Source organism: Giraffa tippelskirchi, chromosome 12, assembly GCF_054371585.1.
Source record: "Giraffa tippelskirchi isolate mGirTip1 chromosome 12, T2T-mGirTip1v1.2.pri, whole genome shotgun sequence".
Taxonomy (NCBI): Eukaryota; Metazoa; Chordata; class Mammalia; order Artiodactyla; family Giraffidae; genus Giraffa; species Giraffa tippelskirchi.
In genome coordinates, this window is record NC_137286.1 from 25664808 (window position 1) to 25678742 (window position 13935).

Consider the following 13935-nt stretch of genomic DNA (forward strand, 5'->3'; position numbering starts at 1 on the left):
AATATTTTGCCTTATATGAAGATAGGGTTTTTGACCAATAATCAGTGACAATATACATCAACAGGAAAATGGATAAATGAATTTCAGGCTTTTCACGAAGTGAAATCATTTACAGCAGTTAAAGTGAACATCTGAGAGCTATTTCTATCTACCTGGCTAGATATAAAAAATATAATGTTGAGAAAAAAACCCCAATTTATGCAGGATCACTATGACATAAACTTTAAAATCAATGATATGATATTTCATAATGTATATGGATGCATCAATATCTAGTAAACTTATGGAAACATGCATAGGAATAATAAAAAGTGAGTTTGTAATAAAAAGATGCCTGGGCTGGTAGATGAATTGTTTAGATCTGAACATTGCTTTGATCAACAAAAATTTATTGAAAATATATGCCCACCAGATTGGTCACATTGTACCAACAGAATTTTGTTAGGCAAGACTTTTGCAGTTGGTAGCTTATAAAATGTAAGAAATCAGTTGGAACCTCCTTAAGGCACAGTGTCCTCTTCATGATCTGTACATGGCTAATTTATATTGTGGATTACCTGCGTGCACATGGTTTCTTTTTTCCACTGCTGACTCAATTCTGAACTGCTGCTGGGGAACCAGTGTAGTCAAGGCAAGTTGCCTGGAAAGATCTGTTAATGAGGGAGGGTCTGTGTTCTAGAGGTAAACAAACATATTGGGGATTATATGTTGTGCCTTGAAGGGTAAGAGTGTAGACTCTGTCTGAAATATACAAACAGCTCATGCAGCTCAATGAAAGAAAAACAAACAACCCAACCAAAAAATGGGCAGAAGACCTAAATAGTCATTTCTCTAAAGAATACATACATATGGCCAATAGGCACATGAAAAGATGCTCAACATTGCTAATTATTGGAGAAATTCAAATAAGAACTACAGTGAGGTACCACCTTACACTGGTCAGAATGGCCATCATCAAAAAGTCTAAAAATAACAAATATTGGAGAGGGTGTGGAGAAAAGGGAACCTACAATGTTGATGGAAATGAAAACTGGTGTGGCCACTATGGATAACAATATAGAGGTTCTTCAAAAAACAAAATAGAGTTGCTTTCTGATCCAGCAACCCTACTCTTGGATATATATCCAGAGAAAACTGTAATTTGAGGATACCTGCACCCCAGTGTTCAAAGCTGCTGCTGCTGCTGCTGCTAACTCGCTTCAGTCATGTCCGACTCTGTGCGACCCCATAGACGGCAGCCCACCAGGCTCCGCCGTCCCTAGGATTCTCCAGGCAAGAATACTGGAGTGGGTTGCCATTTCCTTCTCCAGTGCATGAAAGGGAAAAGTGAAAGTGAAGTTCCTCAGTCGTGTCGACTCTTAGCGACCCCATGGACTGCAGCCTACCAGGCTCCTCCGTCCATGGGATTTTCCAGGCAAGAGTACTGGAGTGGGGTGCCATTGCCTTCTCCGAGTGTTCAAAGCAGCACTATTTAAAAGAGCCAAGACATGGAAGCAACTTAAATGTCTATTGACAGATGAATGCATAAAGAAGGTGTGATATATATACATGATGGAATACTGCTCAGCCATAAAAAGGAATGAAATAATGCCTTCTGCAGCAGCATGGATAGACCTAGAGATTATCATACTAAGTGAAATCAGTCAGACAGAGACAAATACCTTATGATATCGCTTATATGTGGAATCTAAAACGACACAAATGAACTTATTTATGAAATAGAAACCGACCCACAGACATAGAAGAAAAAACTTATGTTTACCAGAGGAGAAAGGGTTTGGAGAAGGATAAATTAGGAGTGTGGGATTAACAGATACACACCATATAAGTAAAATAAATAAACAATAAGGCTTTACTATATAGCAAAGGGAACTGTATTCAACATCCTGTAATAAACCATAATAGAAAAGAATATGGAAAAGAATACATATATATATATGTATAACTGAATCACTTTGCTGTCTACCAGACACTAACACAACGTTGTGATCAACTATACTTCAATTAAAAAAGAAGAATGCAGGCTCTGTATCAGTCTACCCACATGGATTCAAGTCTCTAATGTTCTGCCTTATAGCAGCAAGATTTTGAGCAACTCTGGGTGCCTCTGTTTCTTATCTGCAAAATGACATTCAGTACCTTTCTCACAGGCTTCTTTAATGATTAAATGATTTAATACATACCCTAACTGTGCCTGTCACATAGTTAGCTAATATTATATTGATTATTATAATTTTTCTCTTATTTATTCTTCCTTATTTCTTAAGTAACTCACATTGGACTAAAATATTTGAATCCTTTACTCTGTATACATTTTCTCTATATATGTCTCCTTAGTAATTTAAGCTGAGATTGTATATTTAAAAGGTAGCTTTTACATTAAAAAATAAGAAAACTATACCAACTTAGAGATTAATAGAAAAGCACATTTCTAGTAAGTCCAGATAAGAGTGTATTATGAAACTTTGTTAGAAGGATAGCCTTTAGAATATGCCTTTTCCTAGTTTAAATTCTAAGTGGCTCCACATCCCCTTCACCCCCCAGGCTGAGCCCTATTTAAGGCACATTCAAAATCCTTTCATTTTACTTCTCTCATCTTGCACACTCCCCCTCACCTTCTGTAAGTCAAGTGAACAAGGAGAGTGTGGATCAGTACAAACATGTCACCCTTAGTAGAAAAACTCAAAAGTTCCTGTTCTAGCCACAGGAAGTACAAAGTGATTCCTCATGGACATTAATTATATACTTACACTTCACATAGTGCAACAAAGTTGCTCTCAATTATTCACATATGAATTATTTAGTTCAGTGATTCTTAATCCTGACTGATCATTAGAATAACCTGAGGGGCTTTGAAAATATATGTCACATGTCAAATATTATAGTAGATTTTTTTTTTTCTCTTCATTTAACAACCCACAGTGGGTATTTTGGCTGAAGAGCAGTTTTCTACTTTTATTTCAGGGTGGTGCATCCTGGGCTCATAGAGGTTCCTGGACCTCAGTTTCTCTCCTGGGTACCATCTGGTGTACCAGAACTTTCTTTGCTTCTTCATCAAAGTTTACCTCTTCTAAGCTCCATTTCTCCATAGAAATGGAGTCTGGCTAATTTGATTAATTTGGGCTAATAGTAATATTTTTACCTTTTATAATATATTATAGTTTGTTAGTATCAATGAAAATGTTAACTAACATCTACTGAGTATCCAGGTTTCATGCTGGACTCTTCAGTTCCTACCAGAATATGCGCTCCCAAAAGACAGAGCTTCCGGTGTGTTTATTGACTGATGCATGTGAAGCACCTAGAATGGTACTCAGTAATGAAATGAATGGATCAGTTCAGTTCAGTTGCTCAGTCATGTCCGACTCTTTGCGACCCCATGAATTGCAGCACGCTAGGTCTCTCTGTCCATCACCAACTCAGGGGGTCCACCCAAACCCATGTCCATCGAGTCGGTGATGCCATCCAACCATCTCATCCTCTGTTGTCCCCTTCTTCTCCTGCCCCCAATCCTACCCAGCATTAGGGTCTTTTCCAATGAGTCAACACTTCACATGAGGTGCCCAAAGTATTGGAGTTTCAGCTTCAACATCAGTCCTTCCAATGAACACCCAGGATTGATATTCTTTAGGATGGATTGATTGGATCTCCTTGCAGTCCAAGGGACTCTCAAGAGTCTTCTCCAACACCACAGTTCAAAAGCATCAATTCTGAGGCGCTCAGCTTTCTTCACCGTCCAACTATCACATCCATATATGACCACTGGAAAAACCATAGCCTTGACAAGATGGACTTTTCTTGGCAAAGTAATGTCTCTGCTTTTAAATATGCTATCTAGGTTGGCCATAACCTTCCTTCCAAGGAGTAAGTGTCTTTTAATTTCATGGCTGCATCACCATCAGCAGTGATTTTGGAGCCCCCAAAAATCAAGTCTGACGCTGTTTCCACTGTTTCCCCATCTATTTCCCATGAAGTGATGGGACTAGATGCCATGATCTTAGTTTTCTGAACGTTGAGCTTTAAGCCAAATTTTTCACTCTCCTCTTTCACTTTCATCAAGAGGCTCTTTAGTTCTTCTTCACTTTCTGCCGTAAGGGTGGTGTCATCTGCATATCTGAGGTTATTGATATTTCTCCTGGCAATCTTGATTCCAGCTTGTGCTTCTTCCAGCCCAGCGTTTCTCAGGATGTACTCTCCATATACGTTAAATAAGCAGGGTGACAATATACAGCCTTGACGGACTCCTTTTCCTATTTGGAACCAGTCTGTTGTTCCATGTCCAGTTCTAACTGTTGCTTCCTGACCTGCATACCGGTTTCTCAAGAGACAGGTCAGATGGTCTGGTATTCCCATCTCTTTCAGAATTTTCCACAGTTTATTGTGATCCACACAGTCAAAGGCTTTGGCATAGTCAATAAAGCAGAAATAGATGTTTTTCTGGAACTCTCTTGCTTTTTTGATGATCCAGCGGATATTGGCAATTTGATCTCTGGATCCTCTGCCTTTTCTAAAACCAGCTTGAACATCTGGAAGTTCACGGTTCACGTATTCCTGAAGCCTGGCTGGGAGATTTTTGAGCATTACTTTACTAGCATGTGAGATGAGTGCAATTGTGCGGTAGTTTGAGCATTCTTTGGCATTGCCTTTCCTTGGGATTGCAATGAAAACTGACCTTTTCCAGTCCTGTGGCCACTACTGAGTTTTCCAAATTTGCTGGCATATCGAGTGCAGCACTTTCACAGCATCATCTTTCAGGATTTGAAATAGCTCAACTGGAATTCCATCACCTCCACTAGCTTTGTTCGTAGTGATGCTTTCTAAGGCCCACTTGACTTCACATTCCAGGATGTCTGGCTCTAGGTGAGTGATCACACCATCGTGATTATCTGGGTCGTGAAGATCTTTTTTGTACAGTTCTTCTGTGTATTCTTGCCACCTCTTCTTAATATCTTCTGCTTCTGTTAGGTCCATACCATTTCTGTCCTTTATCAAGCCTATCTTTGCATGAAATGTTCCTTTGGTATCTCTAATTTTCTTGAAGAGATCTCTAGTCTTTCCCAATCTGTTGTTTTCCTCTATTTCTTTGCATTGATCGCTGAGGAAGGCTTTCTTATCTCTCCTTGCTATTCTTTGGAACTCTGCATTCAGATGGGAATATCTTTCCTTTTCTCCTTTGTTTTTCGCTTCTTTTCTCTTCCCAGCTATCTGTAAGGCCTCCTCAGACAGCCATTTTGCTTTTTTGCATTTCTTTTCCATGTGGATGGTCTTGATCCCTGTCTGCTGTACAATGTCACGAACCTCTGTCCATAGTTCATCAGGCACTCTGTCTATCAGATCTAGTCCCTTAAATCTATTTGTCACTTCTCCTGTATACTCATAAGGGATTTGATCTAGGTCATACCTGAATGGACTAGTAGTTTTCCCTACTTTCTTCAATTTAAGTCTGAATTTGGCAATATGCAGTTCATGATCTGAGCCACAGTCTGCTCCCGGTCTTGTTTTTGCTGACTGTATAGAGCTTCTCCATCTTTGGCTGCAAAGAATATAATCAATCTGATTTCAGTGTTGACCATCTGGTGATGTCCACGTGTAGAGTCTTCTCTTGTGTTGTTGGAAGAGAGTGTTTGCTATGACCAGTGCGTTCTCTTGGCAAAACTCTATTAGCCTTTGCCCTGCTTCATTCTGTACTCCAAGGCCAAATTTGCCTGTTATGCCAGGTGTTTCTTGATTTCCTCCTTTTGCATTCCAGTCCCCTATAATGAAAAGGACATCTTTTTTGGGTGTTAGTTCCAAAAGGTCTTGTAAGTCTTCATAGAATCATTCAACTTCAGCTTCTTCGGCATTACTGGTCGGGGCATAGACTTCGATTACCGTGATATTGAATGATTTGCCTTGGAAACGAACAGAGATCATTCTATCGTTTTTGAGATTGCAACCAAGTACTGTCTTTCGGACTCTTTTGTTGACCATGATGGCTACTCCATTTCTTCTGAGGGATTCTTGCCCACAGTAGTAGATATAATGGTCGTCTGAGTTAAATTCACCCATTCCAGTCCATCTTAGTTCGCTGATTCCTATAATGTCGACGTTCACTCTTGCCATCTCCTGTTTGACCACTTCCAATTTGCCTTGATTCATGGACCTAACATTCCAGGTTCCTATGCAATAGTGCTCTTTACAGCATCGGACTTTGTGTCTATCACCGGTCACATCCACAGCTGGGTATCGTTTTTGCTTTGGCTCCAACCCATAATTCTTTCTGGAGTTATTTCTCCACTGATCTCCAGTAGCATATTGGGCACTTACTGACCTGGGGAGTTCATCTTTCATTGTCCTATCTTTTTGCCTTTTCATACTGTTCATGGGGTTCTCAAGGCAAGAATACTGAAGTGGTTTGCCATGCCCTTTTCCAATGTACCACATTCTGTCAGACCTCTCCACCATGACCCATCCGTCTTGGGTGGCCCCACACGGCATGGCTTAGTTTCATTGAGATAGAGAAGGCTGTGGTCCATGTGATCAGATTAGCTAGTTTTCTGTAATTTTAATTTCAGTGTGTCTGCCCTCTAATCCCCTCTCGCAACACTTACCATCTTACTTGGGTTTCTCTTACCTTGGACGTGGGGTATTTCTTCATGGCTGCTCCAGGAAAGTGCAGCCGTTGCTCCTTACCTTGGACAAGGGGTATCTACTCACGACGGCCCCTCCTGACCTTGAATGTGGAGTAACTCCTCTCGGCCCTCCTGTGCCCACTCAGCCCCTGCTCCTTGGGCCTTGGGTAACTAACCCTCAACATAGGAGCACCTCAATATATAAGGCAAACACTAACAGCCATAAAAGGAGTAATTGACAGCAACCCAGTAACAGTGTGTTACTATTATGTAGGAGTCTTTAACACCTCACTTTCATCAATGGACAGACCAACCAGACAGAAAATCAATAAGGAAACACAGGCCTTAAATGACACACTAAACCAAATGGATTTAATTGATCTTTACAGAGTATTCTAAGCAAGTTTCAGTAAATTTAACAAAATTGAAATTATATCAGGTATCTTTTTTCTACCACAACACTATGAGATTATAATTAACAACACAAGAAAAAAACTAAAGGAAAAAAAACCACTGAGGACGTCAAAAAATAAGCTACTAAATAACCATGGATCACTGAAGAAATCAAAGAGGAAATCAAAAATTACCTAGAGACAAAACAAAAGCACAATTCAAAGCCTATGGGATGCAGCAAAAGCAGCTCTAAGAGGGAAGTTTTTAGCAATACAATCTTATCTCAGAAAACAGAAAACTTTCAAATAAACAATCTAATCTTATGCCTAAAGCAATCAGAGGAAGAAGTAAACACAAAACGCAAAGTTGGTACAAGGAAAGAAATCATGGAAGATCAGAGCAGAAATAAACGAAATAGAGATGAAAAAGACAAAAGAAAGGATTCATGAAACTAAAACCTCATTCTTTAAAAAGATAAACAAAATTGATAAACCTTTAGCCAGACTCATCAAGCAAAAAGGGAGAGGGCTCAAAACAATAAAATTAAAAATGAAAAAAGAGAAGTTACAATGGACACCACAAAAATACAAAGGATCATAAGAGATTACTACAAGCACATATATGCCAATAAAATGGACAATCTTAGAAGAAATGGCAAATTCTTAGAAAAATACCATCTCCCAACACTGAACTAGGAAGAAATGAAAAATAACAGCAGCCCAGGCATCTATTTCCATGCCGCAGTGCCTAAGCTGTGCAAGGAACAAAGGTGCTTAAAGATGATGTTTCCAGGCTTCCCTGGAGGTCCAGTGGTTAAGAATCTGCCTGCCAATGCAAGGGGCATGGGTTCAATCCCTAGTCTGGAAAGATCCCACATGCTGCAGGGCAGCTGAGCCCATGCACCACAACTACTGAGCCCGCACTCCTATAGCCAGTGCTCCTCAGCAAGAGAGGGCACTGCAATGGGAAGCCCATGGACTGCAGCTAGAGAGTAGCCCCTGCTCTCCACAACTGGAGGGAGTCCTCACACAGCAACAAAGACCCAGCATAGCCAAAATAAATTAAATTAATTAATTACTTTTTTTTTTTTTTAAAGATGGTGTTGTCAATCAAATGATGTGGTTGCACAAAGGACATGGAATGGCAAGGGTACAGGAAGCACAATCTCAATAATTGCTAGAATTTTTGTCCCCCTGGCCTAATTTTCAGGCTCAGTAAAACACACTGTGGCTCCAGAGGGAAGAAGACAGGGCTGGGAATTGGGAGCATTGAGTCTCAGTCCTGGTAACTAGCTCCAAGGGTCATTTATCTTTTCTGTGTTTCATTTTTTGTCACGATGTATGCCCTGTCATTTCTGAGGACTATTGTAAAATTCCCTGAGATAATATTAGGGAATGTGCTTTCTGTATTTAAAGTCTACAGGCCAGTCCAGTAAAAATGGCAAGAGTTTTAGAGGCCAGCAGACCTAGGTTTAAATTCCAGGTCTGCCATTCATTAGCTATGTGATCTTGGGCAAGTTACCTGCCCTCTCTAAACATAACGCCCTCATCTCATCATGTTGAAGAGTTACTAGTAAGATCTATCTCTTAGAATAGTCAAAATAACTAAATTAGCTGATTATATAAAGCACCTGGCACATATTAATGCTAAATAAATGGTAATTATTATGCTTATTTTCCAGCCATTATTTCTCAGATTAGTCTTACACAGACTATAAACATCTTGAAGGCTTTGACAATGAAGTTTTTAAAATCCCTAAGGCATTTAGCATAGAACTGAATATGTGAATAGTGACTAGTAGCAGCAGCAGAAGAAACAATACTAGTAGGAGCAAAATCAGCCACAGCAGCATCAGCTAATAGACCACTCTTAGCAGGAAGCAGCGACAATAATAGCAGAGCAATAGTATTACAGTTTACTGCAATAATAATGATAGTAGTAATTGCAATGCTATCCTAGCCTATGCCTTCTTCTACTATGGATCTGCTATCCCCATATCAAGAAGATAAAGTCTCCCACGCAAATAAACACTGATTTATAGGCACTGGGTCAATAAGAAATTGAGCAAACCTTGCAAGCTGAGGAAGCGCAAATGCTAACGGATGTTAAATACAGGCTGCATCATACTAATCCTGTAAGTTGTCATCTGTTATCAGATGCAGTGTCTCTATGCCACTGTTTAATGGGGAAAATGCTAAAGAAAGAAACTGGCAGAATTCTGAACAGTGGTAAGCATAATTCCCTCAATACTTAAGGAGAAAAGAATCTGAAGCCCTTCTGCTCTCAAACTGAAGCCTTCCTTAGAACTTTCTTCTCTGACCCTCAAAACCTCAACATCTTAAAAGACTCCAGTCCTCCAGATTCAAAGTTAATTTTTGGGGTATCAGGGAATAAGCAGAAAGGCTCAGATAACTACCTGAAAGAGAGGCCCAAGTCTGTCCCAGCTACTTTGGGTCAAAGGACAAAGAGGTTGGGAGAGCAACCACCATGAAGCCAAGAAAATAAACTTAAAACACCGGATGAATTCCCCCATCCATCCTCACAAGTAGGGTTTAGTTTCTCTGGTGAAAATTTTAATTATTGCTTAAGAAAGTAACCCAAAGCATAGACGTATTGTAATTTCCTCCTTTTTACACTTGTTTTTAATGCATGACTTCCTTTGGGGAACATGGGGAAGGAAGTTTATTTAATAATATGTACATAGTATATATTTTAAAAGAAAACACTTACAAAGAGGTAAAAGTGGCAAAGCTTGACCATGAACCACATATAAAGAAACATCCTTCCAATAAGAGCAATTCCAAAGGGGGACACATAATCTCTGGTTAGCAAATATATATATGAAGACACTAACACTACAGATATCCAAATACACGTATACAGGCTCAGTACGTAACACATCAACATGACAACACACCAAGAAATAAATATCTTAATGGAAAACTCAAAGGAATTAAAACACAATGTATCAGGAAGACTCTCACCACTATTGGATAGTATTTTTATTCATGTGAGAATGAAGGACAACAATCTGCTCTTTGAGAATAAACAAGTCAGGAGCCTTTTTCTGTAAAGGCCTAATGAGCTCTCCATAGCTTTCCTCTTTCCTCAATGATAGGAAATCAGAGTTCACAAAGAAGGATCCATTTGGCTGACTGCCAAGGGGAGAAACCATTTTGCTCAGAGCTCTTTGAACAGACAGCCCAAGGAAAAGAAAGTTTGGGTTCTCTCCTGCTCTGCAGAGGATGCATATAGGCAGTAACTCTGGGGATGGTACTGCAGCAAAGTGTCCACAGTTTAAAATTTGCTATCTCTATTTCATCACCACATCCGCAAAGTCAGCCAGGGCTTACAGGCCTTGAAATTTCCCTTGGCCCACCCAGGAATGGGTTTCCTGACTCTAGATTACTAATTTGCCAAGTTCAGTATTTGCCAACAGTGGGCCTCAGCTAGGTAATGGGAAAATACAGAATCTGGTGTCATCACATGGGTGTGTACTTGCAAATATCCACTAAGTGGTTGACGGCGAGCCATGATGAATACAGAACAAGGACCTGAATTAGAAGTTTTGTGTTCAGTCAAGTAATACTGTTATCTCACAGTCAGTTCTTTCTTCACTGGTAGCAAAGATTCCCAAGTCTTTTTTGGTACCAGAGGCAGCAGAAGCTCTAGAAATACTTGGGGTAGAGAGAATGGAGTGACCTAGCAGAACCAGAGGCAACAATTAACAATTAACATTACTACCAAAAAGATAATACCCAAACTTTACTATTTGAAAATGTATTTTATTCTTATTTGTTTTTAAGCTGTTAATGGTCTGGTTAATCTCTGGTTAGCAAATATATATATGAAGACACTAACACTACAGATATCCAAATACACGTATACAGGCTCAGTATGTAACACATCAACATGACAACACACCAAGAAATAAATATCTTAATGGAAAACTCAAAGGAATTAAAACACAATGTATCAGGAAGACTCTCACCACTATTGGATAGTATTTTTAGAACTTTAGAGCACTTACAAGTTATGTTAAGTATTCTTCAGAGAAATTCTAGACCAATGAGTCAATAACAGTAGAAGGGGGAAAAAACTTTCAAAAATGTACCCTTTCCTTCAAGAAACACTATTTTCTGTTACCAAAGAAAACCCCACTCAGCCTGAAATACTATGGATCCTTGAACAACATAGGTTTGAACTACACAGGCCCACTTACACGGAATTTCTTCACTAAATACATAGTTGAGTACTGCATGTCCACAGTTGATTAAATCCACTGATATGAAACCGTAGATATGGAGCTGTAGTAGATTTTTGATTGTATAGTGTCAGTGTCTCTAACCCCCTCACTGTTCAGTGTCAACTTGATTGATTTTATCAATATTCAAGGCTATTTCATGCAACTAGGAGTTGGTTTTCTAATAACAGTTATTTGACCTAGAAGACGTTCGGAACAAAGAAAAACTATGCTCCATATATTATTCCTGCTTCCACCCATTACATACACAGAAAACACTTTTCTTGCAGTTTTAGAATAGGAGTTTTCCTTTATTCCAGCCATCAAGGTTCAGAGGTACAGAGGTCTAGCTTTGGAGACTAAAATATTGCGCTATGTGATTTAGTACCAGACTCAGACAATGTAAGTACTATAATATGAGTTCTGGCCACTCCTAAGATTTTCCAAACTTTGATGGGTAAAATCTGAAGGGAGGGGGTTGGTGGATGAGGGCTGCCATATAAGTGAGTAAAACAATTCTATTTGCCCAGATACAGGAACCTGAATTCCCTTCAGAGAACAGAACCTTTGTTTTGAAAAAAAAATCTGAATATACCTTGGTTACATCTACCAATTTTCCTTGAAGAACAATGTGAAATAACCTAAATATTGTTGTTCAAAATTTTAAATATAAGTACTATTTTCGGTAGAGATTTTCACTTGAGGTTGAGCTTGAGTGGTCTTTAGAGACTTTTTTTTTTTTTTCAGAAGGGAGCTATGGATTGAGGATAAGGTTGGTCTAAATGGAGTGGATATTCCCAATCTTTAGATGAGATAGAGACTTCGACTGAGAAAGCCACCCTTTGACTGGGAGGGGAGGAACCTTGTTCTCTTTCCAGGTTTTTGGGAGAGGTATACTTAGATTCTTATAAGTACAGCACTCCAGTGTGTGGTCAACTGGTTTCTGCCACATAGAAGCATCCAGAAAACCAGGCAGGTGGGCACTAGAAAGGTACCCTGGAGCTATGTAAAACTTTGAAGGTAACAAAACTGCTATAAACTGAGTTGTACCCCTCAAAGTTCATATGTTGAAGCCTTAACCCTCAACGTGACTATATTTGGAGACAGAGCCCATCAGGAGGTAATTTAAGTTAAATGAAGTCATATGGGTGGGACCCTAATCCAACAAGAAGAAAACCCAGAGAGTGCATGTGCGCTGTCCCTCTCCCCATCTCTGTCTCCCACTGTCTCTCTTCCTCTTCCTTTTCCCTCCCTCCTCCCATCGCCCTCCTTCCCTTTCTCTCTCACGTGCGCTTGCACACATTTTTCTCTTTCTTCCATGTTAGCACATAGCAAGAAAAACAGCCACCTACCAGTCAGGAAGAGAGTTCTCCTCAGGAACTGAATTGTTCAGCACTTTGATCTCATACTTCCCAGCCTCTAGAGCTGTGAGAAAACAAATTTGTGTTGTTTAAGCCAATCTGTGGTATCTTGCTGGGCTTCCCAGGTAACACAGTGGTAAAGAATCCACCTGCCAATGCAGGAGATATAGGAGACAAGGATTCAATCCCTGGGTCAGCAAGATCCCCTGGAGAAGGAACTGGCAATGTGCTCCAGTATTCTTGCCTGGAAAATCCCATGGATAGAGGAACCTGGCGGCCTACAGTCCATGGAGTCGCAAAGAGTCAGACTCAACTGAGCACACACACGGTATCTTGCTATGGCAGCCCCCAAGTCAACCAAGACACATACCTACTAACAGTAACTGTTTCAGGACATTGTAAAATTTTCTTTGTTTGTTTCAATACTCCTTCATCTTAAATAGTCTTATTAAACCTGACAGCCTAGCAGCTCCCTCAAGTTATTTGAAGGCCTAATATGCTTTGTAAACTGTGTGAGGCAAGGGAAAACAATGACAATTATGATAGACACAGATGCTACCTTTATGATCAGTCTAGACAGGAGTATGTTAAATATATACATATATATGTTTGTGATAATTGTAACAAGTGCCTTCCTACTATATGAGAGCACACAGTAGTCTCTGCCATGCTATGCAAAATTAAGAGGAGATCCTGATCATTGTATGCAAGAATCAGGCAAGGCTAGTGTGGTAGTGGGGGCAGCCATGGCCTAAGGGAGATTAGAGATCCTATAACACATAAGGCAATGGCCAGGCTTGATGAAAAGACTGGACATCAACCATCTCTCTCTTGTTCGCTACAACAATATCCCCAGAATTTAGCATACCCTAGCACACTGTAGACACTCTACAAGTATTTGTTCTTAGATGGATGGGCACGAATGACAGTATCATGGGGGAATCTCAGAAATGAATGGGAGAAAATCTGAGCAGGACTATAGCCCTACCCTCCAGTATATAAAAACATAAAGCTGCTGTCATAAGAGTATGAAGAAAAAGTGACACTTTATTACAACTCTCAGGGACATTCCAGCAAAACTGACTGAAGATTTGTTTTGAGGACCATGTCAGAAATGCTCTGTAATAAACAGCTGTTGTTTCTGCCCAACAGCCATTTCCAAAAGTTCCAAGAGATTCAAAGTTTTACCTCTTAAGCCTCTTTTCCTTTGGGAAAGAAGATCCAAAATTTCCTTTGGGAAACCACCCTCCACCATCCTCCTGTCATGTGGTTTCCATGGAATTGAATTCAACTTGAGCTACAAGGGAGTCCCTGGTTGGCTTTAAAA

At 39.8% G+C, this 13935-nt stretch overlaps 1 protein-coding gene across 1 annotated transcript in view; it reads right to left on the bottom strand.

The window, feature by feature from the left end:
- Window positions 1–13935, bottom strand: part of AKAP6 (A-kinase anchoring protein 6) — a 571209-nt gene that overhangs the window by 483437 nt on the left and 73837 nt on the right. Inside the window, exon 4 of the mRNA XM_081547988.1 lies at window positions 12600–12672. The gene's annotated coding sequence lies outside the window, so the exon portion shown is untranslated. The remainder of the gene's footprint in view (window positions 1–12599; window positions 12673–13935) is intronic.